The 13,466-nt window shown below is 41.9% G+C and overlaps 1 protein-coding gene across 1 annotated transcript in view; it reads right to left on the bottom strand.

The window, feature by feature from the left end:
* The window catches only part of Ser (protein serrate), a 94,480-nt gene that overhangs the window by 42,765 nt on the left and 38,249 nt on the right, over positions 1 to 13,466 (bottom strand). The gene's annotated exons all lie outside the window — the stretch shown is intronic.

Genomic DNA, 13,466 nt, shown 5'->3' with positions numbered 1-13,466 from the left:
AATCGACCGTGCCGATCTCAAAATTTCGTACGCTAATTGCAGGTTTTATAGCCGCGCCTGCTTCTTCGGCCGTCGCAGTACCCGGCTCGCCCGTGGTCACGAGCACGCTCGTTAGCGGGACACCTGAAACGCGCGTAAAATCCGCTAAAAACTGGACGGCGCGGTTTTTTCAAGGCCGAGGCGGTGTAAATCTCACGGTCGCTGGAGCGTCGCACCGCCGCGCCGCGCCACCATCATCGGGTGCCGACTCCTTCTGGCTTTCTGATTGCTCGATCCCTCCGGGGCTCGCGCGGCCGGAAAACGATTTTGGTGCCGTTTCGCCGATTAACGACCGGTTCGCGTACCGGCCTTTTGACAAATCGATCCTGCTTCCGTATCTGCGCCGGCGAGCCGCGTGATTTATGCCCGCGCGCGCCTAGAATCCGCTCCGGTACGCGCCGCTCGGAAATATATAAATGATGCGCCACGAATATCTCTATCCGGACAACCACCGCCGCGCGCTTCCAATCGGCGTCTTCATTTAAATATGTAAAGCAGTGCGTATCTGATACACGAACTCGGAGACTGAGTGGCGTCCGCGCGACCGCTGGGACTTTTGCTCCGACGGATCGCTATCTGAGACTCCGCGCTCTCGTCGTGGCTGCTTCGTTATTGAGCCTGCGTACACCGTTTGCCATTAAATGTCCCCTCGCCCGCCTGTCCGCTTCCTTGCCTGCCCGACTGCCTGGCTGCCTGCCTGCCTGCTCGCGTCCCAATGGATAATTAATCACTGAGTTAATTACGCAAGTTTCTTACTTTTTAATGGCTCCTCGGGGCCGCGACTAGTCCCCGGCTAGCTGAGAATGGAGATAGGAGATTCGCTCGAATCGTTCCAGGGGCAAGAAATAAAGCAATTCTGGAGATGAAATGGTCCTGTGGAAGTTTATGAGGATCTTATATCAGAAGGTTCTTGCGTGGATTAGAATTCTAGGATATAATCTTTTTTTTGGTGAAGCAATCTCGGGGATGTAAAACGTTCTACGGTCGGTTTATGAAGATGTCACATCATGGGAACACACTTTCTAGATGGAGAGACGGGGGGACCTCGAGAATATTATCTCCACGAGACTTTTGCAGGTTTATATGCGTTCGTTCGTAGACTGATATATTGCAAGAAGCACGATCGATTTTCATTCGTATTCTTGAAAAATTGCTAAACAATATTCATTCTCATTCGTGTTCCCGTAACATTGCTAAACGACACCGACTTTCATTCGATCTCTTCGAGAAGTTGCAAAGTGAAATCGATTTTCATTCGTTCTCTTCCGTTAGTCCGCGGAAACATCACATTGGGATTCTACGAAAAACTCCATTTTTCTGGAATACCATTGCGTGCACGCTTTAACCGTCCGCGAACCAGATGAAGAAAAAGCGACGCCTCGAACCATGTGGGTTAATTATACTCTGAACATAAATCACGCTTCATCGCTTTTTGTAACAAGAGCAGACCCCGATGAAGCAAACGTCGACGTTTTAAAAATGAATAACAATTCGAATTAAAAATTCGAATGCGACTCTTCGAGACCAGTTAAAGAAACATCGCGTTTTCGCTGGCCTCGTGCTCGTCCAGAGGGTACCGACCATTGCAAGACGAACTAAAGCAGCCGAATAACTCTACTTAAGGGTCAAAGAAAACCGCGCTCGGGGACTTAACCAACCAGAAAAATAATCCAACTGAAAAGAGTCTGCCTCCGAAATACATGGTCGGTGAAGAAGGGGTATTCAACCCGGCGTCTAAGTAGCCTTGTCAGACAAATCTCGCGAGCGACGCTGCGCGTTTTATCTCTCGATCGATGTAGACGCTTCAGTGTGGTCGAAATTAACAAAGGCTACAGCTGGAGCCTTATCTCGCGCAAGAAGCAATCCATAAACAATTTCAGGATGTTTTACGATCGGGGATACAAAGTCGGTGAATAGGGGTCGTTCATTCTTCTGGTCCGGCGTCGTCCGCATGGGGTCCAGGAGGTTCCATCCACCGAACGGGGCTACGCGTCCGATGAAACGACCGAGGAGAGTTGAAAAGAGAGAAACAAGACGACGAGAGGTGGAGAGTGAGAGAGAGGGAGTGAGAGTGAGAAGGGGGGCCGAGGGTGAGAGGCTCGACAAAAGGGTCAGCGAATAAGCCGAAAAGTATGCAGAGACCGGCGAGGAGTCGTCCGAGACGCAGGAATACACCTGTTGGTCCCTGACTCATGATCCCCTGCGGGGATACGAGGCGTGCCGACTCCTTCATTTTCGTTCCCCGAGCTTTTTATCCGTCCACCGTTAACACCGCTGTCGTTTATCATTACACGGACTATTATCGGCTCTATAATTATCGGAATCGATCACAGATCGGAGAAAGGAGGGTAACAGTCGCGTTTCCCTAGCCGCACCGCGACCCGACCTCGAAGCGACCCGCCGCGCCGCCGAGCCATGGTTTCTCTTTTCATATTTCGGCCGCGATATCGTTTGTTTAATACGGCCGTGCTAATTGCACCGCCGATGGCGCTCTCTCCGCCACCTGAGAAACTTCGCGCCTCGAATTATTTGCGCGTTCGCGTCGCCGCGAGCCGCAACGTTTCTCTATTACGCGAGAGTGGGTCGGCGAAGTTCCGTTGGTCCGGTTCCAGTTACGTCGATCAATGTTTACCCATTCAATTTCCAGCGGCCGAACGTGAGAAAGTCTGCCTCCGTAATTAATGCCCGCTGATTGATCCACCCGGCGGCTGGAAACTCTACGCGTTTTATATTTCGGCCGAGATTCAATTTAGACCGCCGTCCATTAACTCGGCCGCTTCGGCGGCTGCTTTCGGAACTGGTTCGTTCGTTCGGTCGAGGAACTCGATTTTTCGACGGCGAATGTTTTGGAAAACCTTAACGCTGAATTCAGCGAGCCCGAAAAATGAATGATTAATGTGGTTTTGTAAAGATGACAAAAGTCTCCCCGAAGTGCCACTAACGATTCCTCTCGGTTATGTTTTTACATGCTACTTCTCGCTACGATAAAATATGTGTACCATTTCTGGCATGTATTAACCCCTTGCCGTCCCTCGACTCGTCATCAAAATTCCTAGTAATGTTATTCCGTCCTTTGACATTGGAATCAAATTCTAATCTCTTGTGATCAATATCGAAGTGTTCGAGTAAATTTAGGCGCACGATTAGCATCAATTTTCTTTCCCATCCAAGAAATGATCGCAATTGAAACATTTCTAATCGCAGTAACCGCGAAGAATATGACATGCCTAGGGGTTGAACAGATTGCCAGCGGGGTCGCTTTTAAAATACACCGGAACGCGAATACGTTTTTCTCAGCGCTGTGCGAACGTAATATTGTTTCTTCCGTTCGCAGATCAAACTTCATATTTTGCCGTCCGAGTACCAGAGCCGAGATAGAGTTTACAAATAATTTATTACGAAGATTTCTGTGTTTTGAAAATCATTGATTTCTATTTAATCTACAACAATAATATACTCTCGAATTAAGAAATTTATTCCGTTATTTCCCATGAAAGAATCTTAGCAATTATACAGCGTTACCCGGATACAATCCAATCCTCCAACATCGGAATTCTTAATTGCTTGAATACGTTTCACGCGCAATTAGTACGATCTAACGCAACCCATATAGAAAACGATTTACCACGAACATTAATTAAAAATGGAAACCGGTGTTGTAACTAGGCAACTGTCCTATTATTTGAACATTCGTGTCACTCTACTTAGCCCGGATAATCAGTAAATTCTCTCGAATTGACGCCCCTTTCTACACAAAACTGGACAATTCGGGAAGAGGAGATACGATTATTCGAATCTTGCGGCTCGTTTTTATAGTTACCGATTGACGACAACTATAAAAACGAGCCAAAAGGCTCGAACAACCGTGCTTCCTCTTCACAAATTGCCCATTTTTGTTTCCAAGCTAAGCGTCAATTAAGGAGAACTTACTGTATATGAAACCGAGACGATTTCGACGTAACGGTGTACCGTTAAAGATCGGTACACGTAATGACCATTTCAGAAATTGGCGACCGTAATTGCGAGCGTGCTCGAACATTCACAGTCAGCTGATCCGGACGGAAACATCGGTGCAGGGAAGTGCGCAACGAAATTAGGGCAAACGAATATTCCGTGTATGCTCCGTTGCCGCGTTCGATCCACACCGTCGGGCCCGATAGTCGTAGGGCCATTGCATTAACGGGTCCATTAGCCGTCATCAAACAGAGATTGAATCAGCTCGCAGTTTCCAATCGAGCCTCCCCCGAAGCGAACTCGGCGAGCAGCGTCTCGCTAATTCGGCCGACACAATACGCCAACGAGGGCAACCATAACGTCCACGTGGGCTCGGAAGCCGTGACGTCAGATCATTGATACAGGCGCCCACATCAGAGGCTGCATCCACCGGCCGCGGATATTGTGTGCCGAGAATAGACGCCTCTCTACCTATTCGTTTCGACGCGATTCGCTGGGTTCGAGCACCGTGTCCACGTGTGCGCGCTCGTTGCATGTGCAACGCGCGCGTGTATGCGCAACGAGCATCCTTCGCGGCGGCGGTGACGGGACTCCTTCGGAGCCTTTCGCGATGTGGGAAAGAGTGAAGAAGTCTCTCGGCGAGATGAAAAGAGCGGGCAAATTATCGAGCCTCGAAACGAAGACAAAGATGCCCCGAGGAACACGGAGCGAATTTATGCGCGCGATGGTGTTTCGCAGTCGGAGCAGCACGGGGCCAGCTAGAGAGGAAGAGGGACAGCCGTACACGTGGCCGGAGAAAGGAAAGAAACGTGTATCGTCTGGCTGAAGACACACATAGAACAGGATTGTGCAAAAGCTCGGCGTACTACTCTCATCTCGCTGATCGTTTCCTGTGCCATTATGCTACCGCTGCAAAGGCGGTTATTCCCTGCTTACCGGCGGCTCTTTACGCCGCTATTGAAATTGCAAACGGAGAAAGTCGAAGGACGATCGCCGAGGAGGGCCATTTGTTTCGGCAGCCGCATGCGAGTTTCGACGACTTTAATTATCGGCCTGGGAAGGGTCTGCCGATGAAAACCGGGCCTCCCGCGATCGATGGGACGGCGGTGATCCGATTTTGCTGCGATGTAATGAAACTCGCCGTATCCGTTTCGGCGCATGACTGACATTATATCTTTGCAGAGTAATAATCGTCGAGCACTTTAATACTATTTCATTCGGTGAGATGTACGTGCGCAATTTTACCACCGTCTTCTTTTTTATCAAAGATTGCGGTCCGAAGTGTTCCAGCTTAAATTAGATGATGCGCATCTGTGAAAATGCAATCGCCGTGCAATCGTGCAAATGTTTACCGCGATTCCTAGGCAAACGCACTATGGACACGGCGTTAACACTAGCCCTGCCATGACGATCTTTTTCACTGGTTTCACATTTTTTACTCGCAAATCGTATATAAAGACTCTTCCATAAAAGGTGATCGAATGGATTTCTTAACCCTCTATGGGCCCATGTAACTTTCAAGTCACAAACTAATGTGTCCACATTTTACCAAATAGTTTTAGTTTTTTTCACAAGATGATGTATACGTCTTAATTATATAATTCCTCTGAAATAACCAATAACAATATTGACAACGGTTGGCAGCACCGTCAACCTGAAATGTCAAAATAAATACCTTGCAAGTTGTTCGCAGATAAAAACCAAAGGGACCATCTTGTGCAATTGAGATTATTTGTGCTTTTGTCGGTATTTACTAAATAAAAAAAGCGTATATAATAGCTCTGGGTTCGCATGTCAATAACAATTTATTTATTTGTATTTCAATAATCATTTTGCTACTATTTGTATACGATACAGTTTTGTAACTTTCAGGTTACATTGGGATATTGTGGTAGATTTTAGTGTATTTAGGATGATAGTTGTGCTTTCTTCTATTTCCAAATTTATATATCAAATACCCAAAATATGGATACAAAATCATGTAAAAATAAAAGAGGAATTAGAATTAGACGCATTAGCGGTAATAGATCCGAAGATTTTTCATTAGATTCTGAGTCCGATGAAGATCATCCAGTAGCATTTATCAGGCGACGCATAAATATTATTGACAGTGACGATGAATTTAGTACCGAATTATCATCGGATGAGGAAAATTCAGGACCACAAAAAACTATTTGGCAACCAGTTCCAAATGCAACGTACATCAATGTTTAACACCAAATTCAAACTGTTTTATGGAATTTCACGCTTAAGCATTTATGCACAGAAGTGAAAACATTGTAAGCCGTTGTTACTTCAAAGTTACAAATCGAATTAATTATAATAAAGTTGTTTAAACTGTTAAATATTTTTTTAATTAGCATATATAGGTTTATAATAATAGGTTTTCCGTTGCATAAATTTTGTTATATTTAAGGAAAAAATTCGACCCATAGAGGGTTAATTCAAGCATACGTTATAATGAAATTGATGAGACGTCTAAATAAATTCAGTTTCATTATTCTCAACAAAATTTAATGTTAACGCGAAGTACACTGTTCAAATCTCAACGAAGGAATTTCAACGCAAAGTGGTTCACCAAATATTGGCATGTTAGATGTAAAACATTATATATTGGTCACATTAAAACATCTCTAGAAATATGTCTTTTCCGATCATTTCGACGAGACAGATGAGAAAAGTCAAAATGAAATATGTAAGCATCATCATCGTCATTATTTTATTATTCGTTCGATTGTAGAGCGTGCGATCAAGGGACACCTTTTATTTCGACCACAATTGCAGCAACGCGTCGCAACAACGTGCAAAAAAAAACGCATCTCTGTAGCGGCACTATTAATCCAAGAGTTTTTACTGTTACAGACGTCGCAGCTGACGTTTTACGGAAGGTTTAACGTTGTAAGTATATGTAGCGATCGTTCGCCCTTAAAAATAGAAATTCCTCGGATGGCGGTGGTAATGTTCTCGTCGTAACATTGGCATAGATAAATGCGCACGATGATTGCGAGTTAATGGGTTACGATATGGTCGTCTCCCCGGCGAAACTAACTGCACTTGAACATTCTTTCAGACCCCTTGCAGTGAAATAGTTACTACCGACAGAATCGACTGCCCCGAAGTAAGCTGATCGATCAGTCAATCGTCTCACTTAATCATACGGGTTTGAATAAAGAAAGATGCAAATACGAACGGTGTAATGAATAGCAATAAATAAACGCGTAAAAGGCGAGGCACCGTCGAGAGCCTGCTATTAAATCTAACCTTAAGTCATTGTAACTTACGCGCGTAGTCTATAATTCATGCTCTAACGCGAAGTGAAAGTATCTTCAAAACAAATGATTTGTTACTACTGTTTGGAACCTTGCGTGTATTTCTATTATTCGGACGCCGCCGTAACAGCTGTACACGATGCTGCTGATTTTACGCACTCCGCTGGATTTCATTTAACTTCTGTTTATTAAACATATTGGGTTGGCAACTAAGTAATTGCCGATTTCGGTTATAGATGTCTCTCACTCCCATTTTTATGATATCCGTAAATGTTATATTATAAAATTATTATTATTATTATTATGTTATTTTTTATTATCCGTGAATGTTAGCAACTGGACAAATTGAATGCAGCGGTCAAGGAAAAGCGACCAGAATTGGTCGATCGTAAAGGTGTCATTTTCCACCAGGACAAATTGATGGATAAAATTGATGGATATTGGTTGGGAATTGATGTGGTAAAACTTTGAATGACGATGACGCTGTAAAATCTCACTTAACTCAGTTTTTGGCCGAAAAGGATCAGACTTTCTACGAGCGTGGAATTTTCAAGTTGTCAGAGAGATGGCAAAAGGTCATCGAACAAAATGGAAAATACATTACAGATTAAACTTCGTTCCAAGTAAAAAAAAATTTTTTATTTCATTGAACAAATCTGCAATTACTTAGTTGCCAACACAATGACATGGAAAATTTCCATCAAGATTGAACAGGTGCCGAACATAACAGTGTCAAACTGTCGTTGTATAACCGACATGAAGAACCGAGAAAATCTCATAACTGTTACAAGGTTTATACCTTATAATATTTAGTTAGTTATATCTGGTTTAGTTAGTTTATACCTTATATTAATTGTAATAAAGTTTATACCTTATATTAATTGTAATAAGGTTTATACTACGGTTTATACTACTACCGATATTATCAGCAGATCAAGGATCTATATGTATGCGAAATCAAAATTTTTCAAGACGATCGTAAAAGTCACAAATTAAATAACAATGAATTATTTCGATTCAAAAGTTTTGCAAGTTGAAGACAATGTAACAATATTATTCAATCCTTTCGATTTCTTCACAGTTTTATATTTCAGCTATTCATTTCTGCCATAAATGCATAAAATCTGCTGTCCAATTATCACCAAACCTGCCAAGCTCTTGTTGCTTTATAAGAATAACATGACTTTCAGACTTCTCGCCATTTTTGTAATAACGTAATCTTTAATAAAGGAATTCATTGAATCGCTTCTTAAAATAAAGTCTTCGTAATTTCAACAATTTGAAAATAGAAAGTGCGAGATCGGTCATTTTTCAGCATGGTAAGTTTAGGATTATATCGGTTCTATAACTGTTATTTTCCGATTTCGTCTTTCGGTTATAGTTCCATTTTACGTAATTATTAGCTATTAAACCTTTCATGGGCCCAATATAAATTTTCAAGATGGCAGTATATTTCAACGGTGAGAATATACGAGCCTGGTGGCTTCTATGCACACTAAAAGCAGGTGAGAAGCATCGATTTTTGTATTTAATTAAAAAATGCACGGTACAATCAAGCCCACAAAGTGTTCGTACAGCTTTCAAAACGCAATAACTTTTTTAAAACTGGACTTGAATTTGTTTCAGATGATAGCAGCACCGACGATGATCGAAATGCTTTTCTTAAATTTTGCTGTTACTCGGAATGACAAGAAAAATAAAAAAATCTCTCGTTTTTTAACTTTCTCATCTGAGACTATAACGAAAATTTGGAAAAAATGCCTCTCGTAGATCTCGGTAACTTAAATTCATGCTGACAATTTTATCGAAATCGGTTCACATCGTTAAGTGTTATAATAAATTAACGATGGCAAAAATCGCAGTTTTATCACGACTTTGACCAAAAAAGGTGTACGAACACCTTTTTGCATGTACTCTGTATGTAACTCTGTATCACTGGCAAGCTGCAGCACCGGTCACCGGGCCTTCTTGTCCAACGCACAGAATCGAACACACAAAAACCGAGAAATAACACACAGGTCACGATAACGATCGCTGTAACATCGTATCCGAAGAATGGAAACCGATACAAGCTATAACTGTTTCAAGCATCGAAACCGATATCGTAATTCCACCGTTGCGCTTCCCCGTCGACTATTTCCCGGCGGGGAAACACCGAATAATGGGGGATCATCGCGACGTATTCCCACTAGCAGGGTCAAACATCCGAGCGGACCTCGCAAATGGACCAGCAAATTTCGCGCCGACGATTGCGAACGACCCCGGGTTTCGCGCGGAACGTTTCCGTTACAGGTGTATCGAAACGTCTTAGCCGGTCTGATGAGAATTTACGAGTCGGAAGGCAATGATTCCCAGGGGGGGCACGGTAAATGCAGGTGGCAGGCCGGCGGAACGCTCGCGTTGTCCGCTCGGAAAAGATTATGTATACCGTATTCAATCACCGGAGACGGTAATGACGGAATTATCCGGCGAAGTGATGAAAGTCAGGCTGTACCGTTTTTCGAGAGCGGGGCGCCGCGAAAATCATCTTAAAGTTATTACCGAGCCAGTCAGCCAGCCATGCTCGGCAGCGCGGATGCCTTCGCGCGGCTTTCATCCGAGACCCTCCGTCCCTCCTCGGCCGTCGATATTGCACGGGTGGAGGAGAAGAAGAAGAAGAAGAAGAATCCAGCGTCTCCGTCTGCTTAGCGTACCCTCGAAAACCCGCCGCGCCGGTGTATACACGGCGTGTTTACTTTTCATAGATATTTTTTTATTACTCCGCCATGGCTCCCATAATTGAATTAGCTCGGGCAGCGCTAAATGCTCGGAGGAAGCGTACGGTGAGTCGGTCAGGGAGTAGAGAAAACGAGGAAGAGAGTGAAAAAAAGCAGAAGAAAAGGTAGAGAGGAGAGAAAGAAAGCCAGCGTTGGAGAAAAAACGATCCTTCACGGAAAGGAAGCAATTTAAGGGTCTCTGTTTATGCCCTCGTGGACCGTCGAGAGGGCGCGGAACGCGAGGACAGAGGGGAGCCGAGCCGGAGCCCACCCTTTGTCGCCCAGAAAGAACGGGCCCCGCCGTGGGTCCCCTCTTAGAGCCTCACGAGCGAGTTATGAAATATACAAACACGCTAGTGCTCTTCAAATAATCCACTGTTGGCCGAAAGCTCTTCTCCCCGATTCGGTCCGTTACGTAGCGAACGAGGGCCCTTGACGTGTACCCGTCACTGTGTATACCTCTCCGCGAGGAAACACGTCGTCATGCACGCTCGAGGATCCTGCCCGAGGATCCTCTCGAAATCGGCCGTTCGTCTCGGCGTAATTACGCTCGACAGCCCAGGCTGACCGGGGCCTGGTGACACATCACGTGGGTGGCACAAATATACCAGCAATCGCTCTTCTCGGCGAGATGGCCCACAGGCCCCATCGGTAGCTCGAGGACGCGCCGGCTTTTTAATTACTCGAAGATATATTGTGGCAGCGTGTCTCGAGTTCCACGCTCGAGAGCCTCTCGAGCACACGGTAATAATTGGAGGCCGACTTCCACTAACTGCCACCGTCAACGAGTCGGGGGAGCCACGGAAGCTTTTCCACTTTTCTCGGTGTTTCCCTTCTCGATGGTACTAGTCCTAGTATCGGTACAGAAGTTTAGCACTCGCGTTCGGTTTTAATATTTTTTATTACTTAGATACCAATTTAAATAAAAAATTATTCTAAATTCTTTATTATCAAAATATATTTCATAAATAATAATAATTTTACCCTAATCTTAAAAATATTCTTTGTAATTTTAAATATTGGCTATTTTTAATTTTAACGTTATCTAAATAATTTTAATCCTAATAAATTATTTAAATAATATTTTTTATTACTTAGATACTGATTTAAATAAAAAATTATTCTAAATTCTTTATTATTAAAATATATTTCCTAAATAATAATAATAATTTTATTATAACCTTTGGAATATTTCTATAATTTTAAATATTGGCTATTTTTAATTTTAACGTTATCTAAATAATTTTAACCCTAATAAAATTATTTAAATAATACTTTGTATTGCTTAGATACCTATTTAGATAAAAAATTATTCTAAATTCTTTATTATCAAAATATATTTCCTAAATAATAATAATTTTATTATAACCTTTGGAATATTTCTATAATTTTAAATATTGGCTATTTTTAATTTTAACGTTATCTAAATAATTTTAATCCTAATAAATTATTTAAATAATATTTTTTATTACTTAGATACTAATTTAAATAAAAAATTATTCTAAATTCTTTATTATCAAAATATATTTCCTATTACATACCAAAAAACGGTTATCGTGGTTTTAGGGTTGACTATGGGGATGTTTGGAAGAAGGATGTGTGCATCGCGTTTTATGAAGTTTCAAAGAATTCGTAGAAAATATTCATCGCTCGTTGTAGCAGTGAAAGTAATATTTTGAAAAATGATCTTTTACAGCGGTCTCGAAAACGATTACGTTTATACCTAGTTTGATGTTCGACGACGAGAAAGAAGTGGTAGAAAATTCATTGCTCGCTGCAGCAAGTAAGATCTTACGTTTTACATATATCCTACACAAATTATAAATATTCTCCAATACAAATTTATACAGGTTGTACTAATTTTATGAGTATTGTGCAAGTTTTACATAAATTGTACAAGTTTTGTATATGTTGTATAAGTTTCATACAAATTATACAAGTTTTATACAAATTGTGCAAATTTTATTTAATACGCAGCTTATATTAGGTCATTAAGTATGTATAAAATGTCCGATTACCTAAAGCATCAAGTTTGTTGTCCGATGTATCCGATATTTCACTGTTTTTTTTTGCAGTAAGAAGGGATACGCCATCTGGCTTTCAGACGCACTATTTTGTTTTTAATAGTCTATCGTATTGTTGTCCGAGGGTTAAATATTGAAAGCCATGGATAAGTCAAAAATTTGCGTTGTCTTCGAATATGAGTTTCGTCGTGGAACTAATGCAGCGCTGCCAAGTCGAAATGCTAACCATCGATGGTTTGTCAAGGTTATGTTATGATGGTTTGAAAAATTCCGATCTGGAGATTTTGATGTCCAAAATGGCCCGAGATATGATAAACCAAACTTTCAGTCTCAAAATCGAACATTTCATACTTAATGACCTAATAGTAAAATCTATTCAACCATAACCTTGACATATCCATGGAAGCATATCGAATTTGAACAAATTACTTTCACATTTCTGTAATTTCTGTAATAAGCAACGAATATGTACAGTAAAGTCTCCCAAATTGACGGTCAGATTGTGCACAAAAACGGACAATTTGGGAAGAGGAGATACGATTATTCGAGCCTTGCGGTTAATTTTTATTGATACCGATTGTCAATCGGTAATTAAAAATCAATTTTTATAGATACCGATTGTCAATCGGTAATTAAAAATTAATTTTTATAGATACCGATTGTCAATCGGTAATTAAAAATTAATTTTTATAGATACCGATTGTCAATCGGTAATTAAAAATTAATTTTTATAGATACCGATTGTCAAAAATTATAAAATATATGTACACACACACACACATATATATATATATATATATATATATATATATATATATATATTATTGTTGACAATCGGTATCTATATATATATATATATATTAAAAATCAAATAATATCGATATCAAAAAATATCAAATAATCGTATCTCCTCTTCCCAAATTATTCATTCTTTTGCACAATTTGAGCGACAATTAGGGAGACACATTACTGCATTTCGAACTCTTTCCTGCGCAAGTCTTCTGAATGAAAACCTTCGGCCCTCTCCCAGGTCCCCATTCACAGCCGGAGACACCGAGTGGAAATGGATAGCACCGATAGGATCCCGCATTAGTGGAATCGAAACCGTAACGGGAAGTCTTATCGTTCGATAGGAGAGAGCCCAAGTGCATCAGCTGTCATAATATCGTAATCCACCCCGTCGGCCAGGTGTAACAAGCCAGCGCGCGGTGATTGGATTAGGGTCGGATCGAAGTGGATTAAGACTGCTAATGGATTAGGATAGGAAACAGACGACAATTGCGTGACCCTAAATCCTCGCGTGCATCTTCATCCCCGATGCCGTCGATCTTCATCCCCGAAGTCGTGCATCCTCGCCCGCCCCCACCGCCCCTAGCAGTCGCGCAACTGTCGAGCTTCAAATCGGGATCGGGCCGAGCAGAGGG

The sequence above is a fragment of the Megalopta genalis genome, unplaced genomic scaffold (genome assembly GCF_051020955.1).
Source record: "Megalopta genalis isolate 19385.01 unplaced genomic scaffold, iyMegGena1_principal scaffold0020, whole genome shotgun sequence".
NCBI classification, from domain to species: domain Eukaryota; kingdom Metazoa; phylum Arthropoda; class Insecta; order Hymenoptera; family Halictidae; genus Megalopta; species Megalopta genalis.
This window is presented reverse-complemented; position numbering and strand designations above follow the sequence as displayed.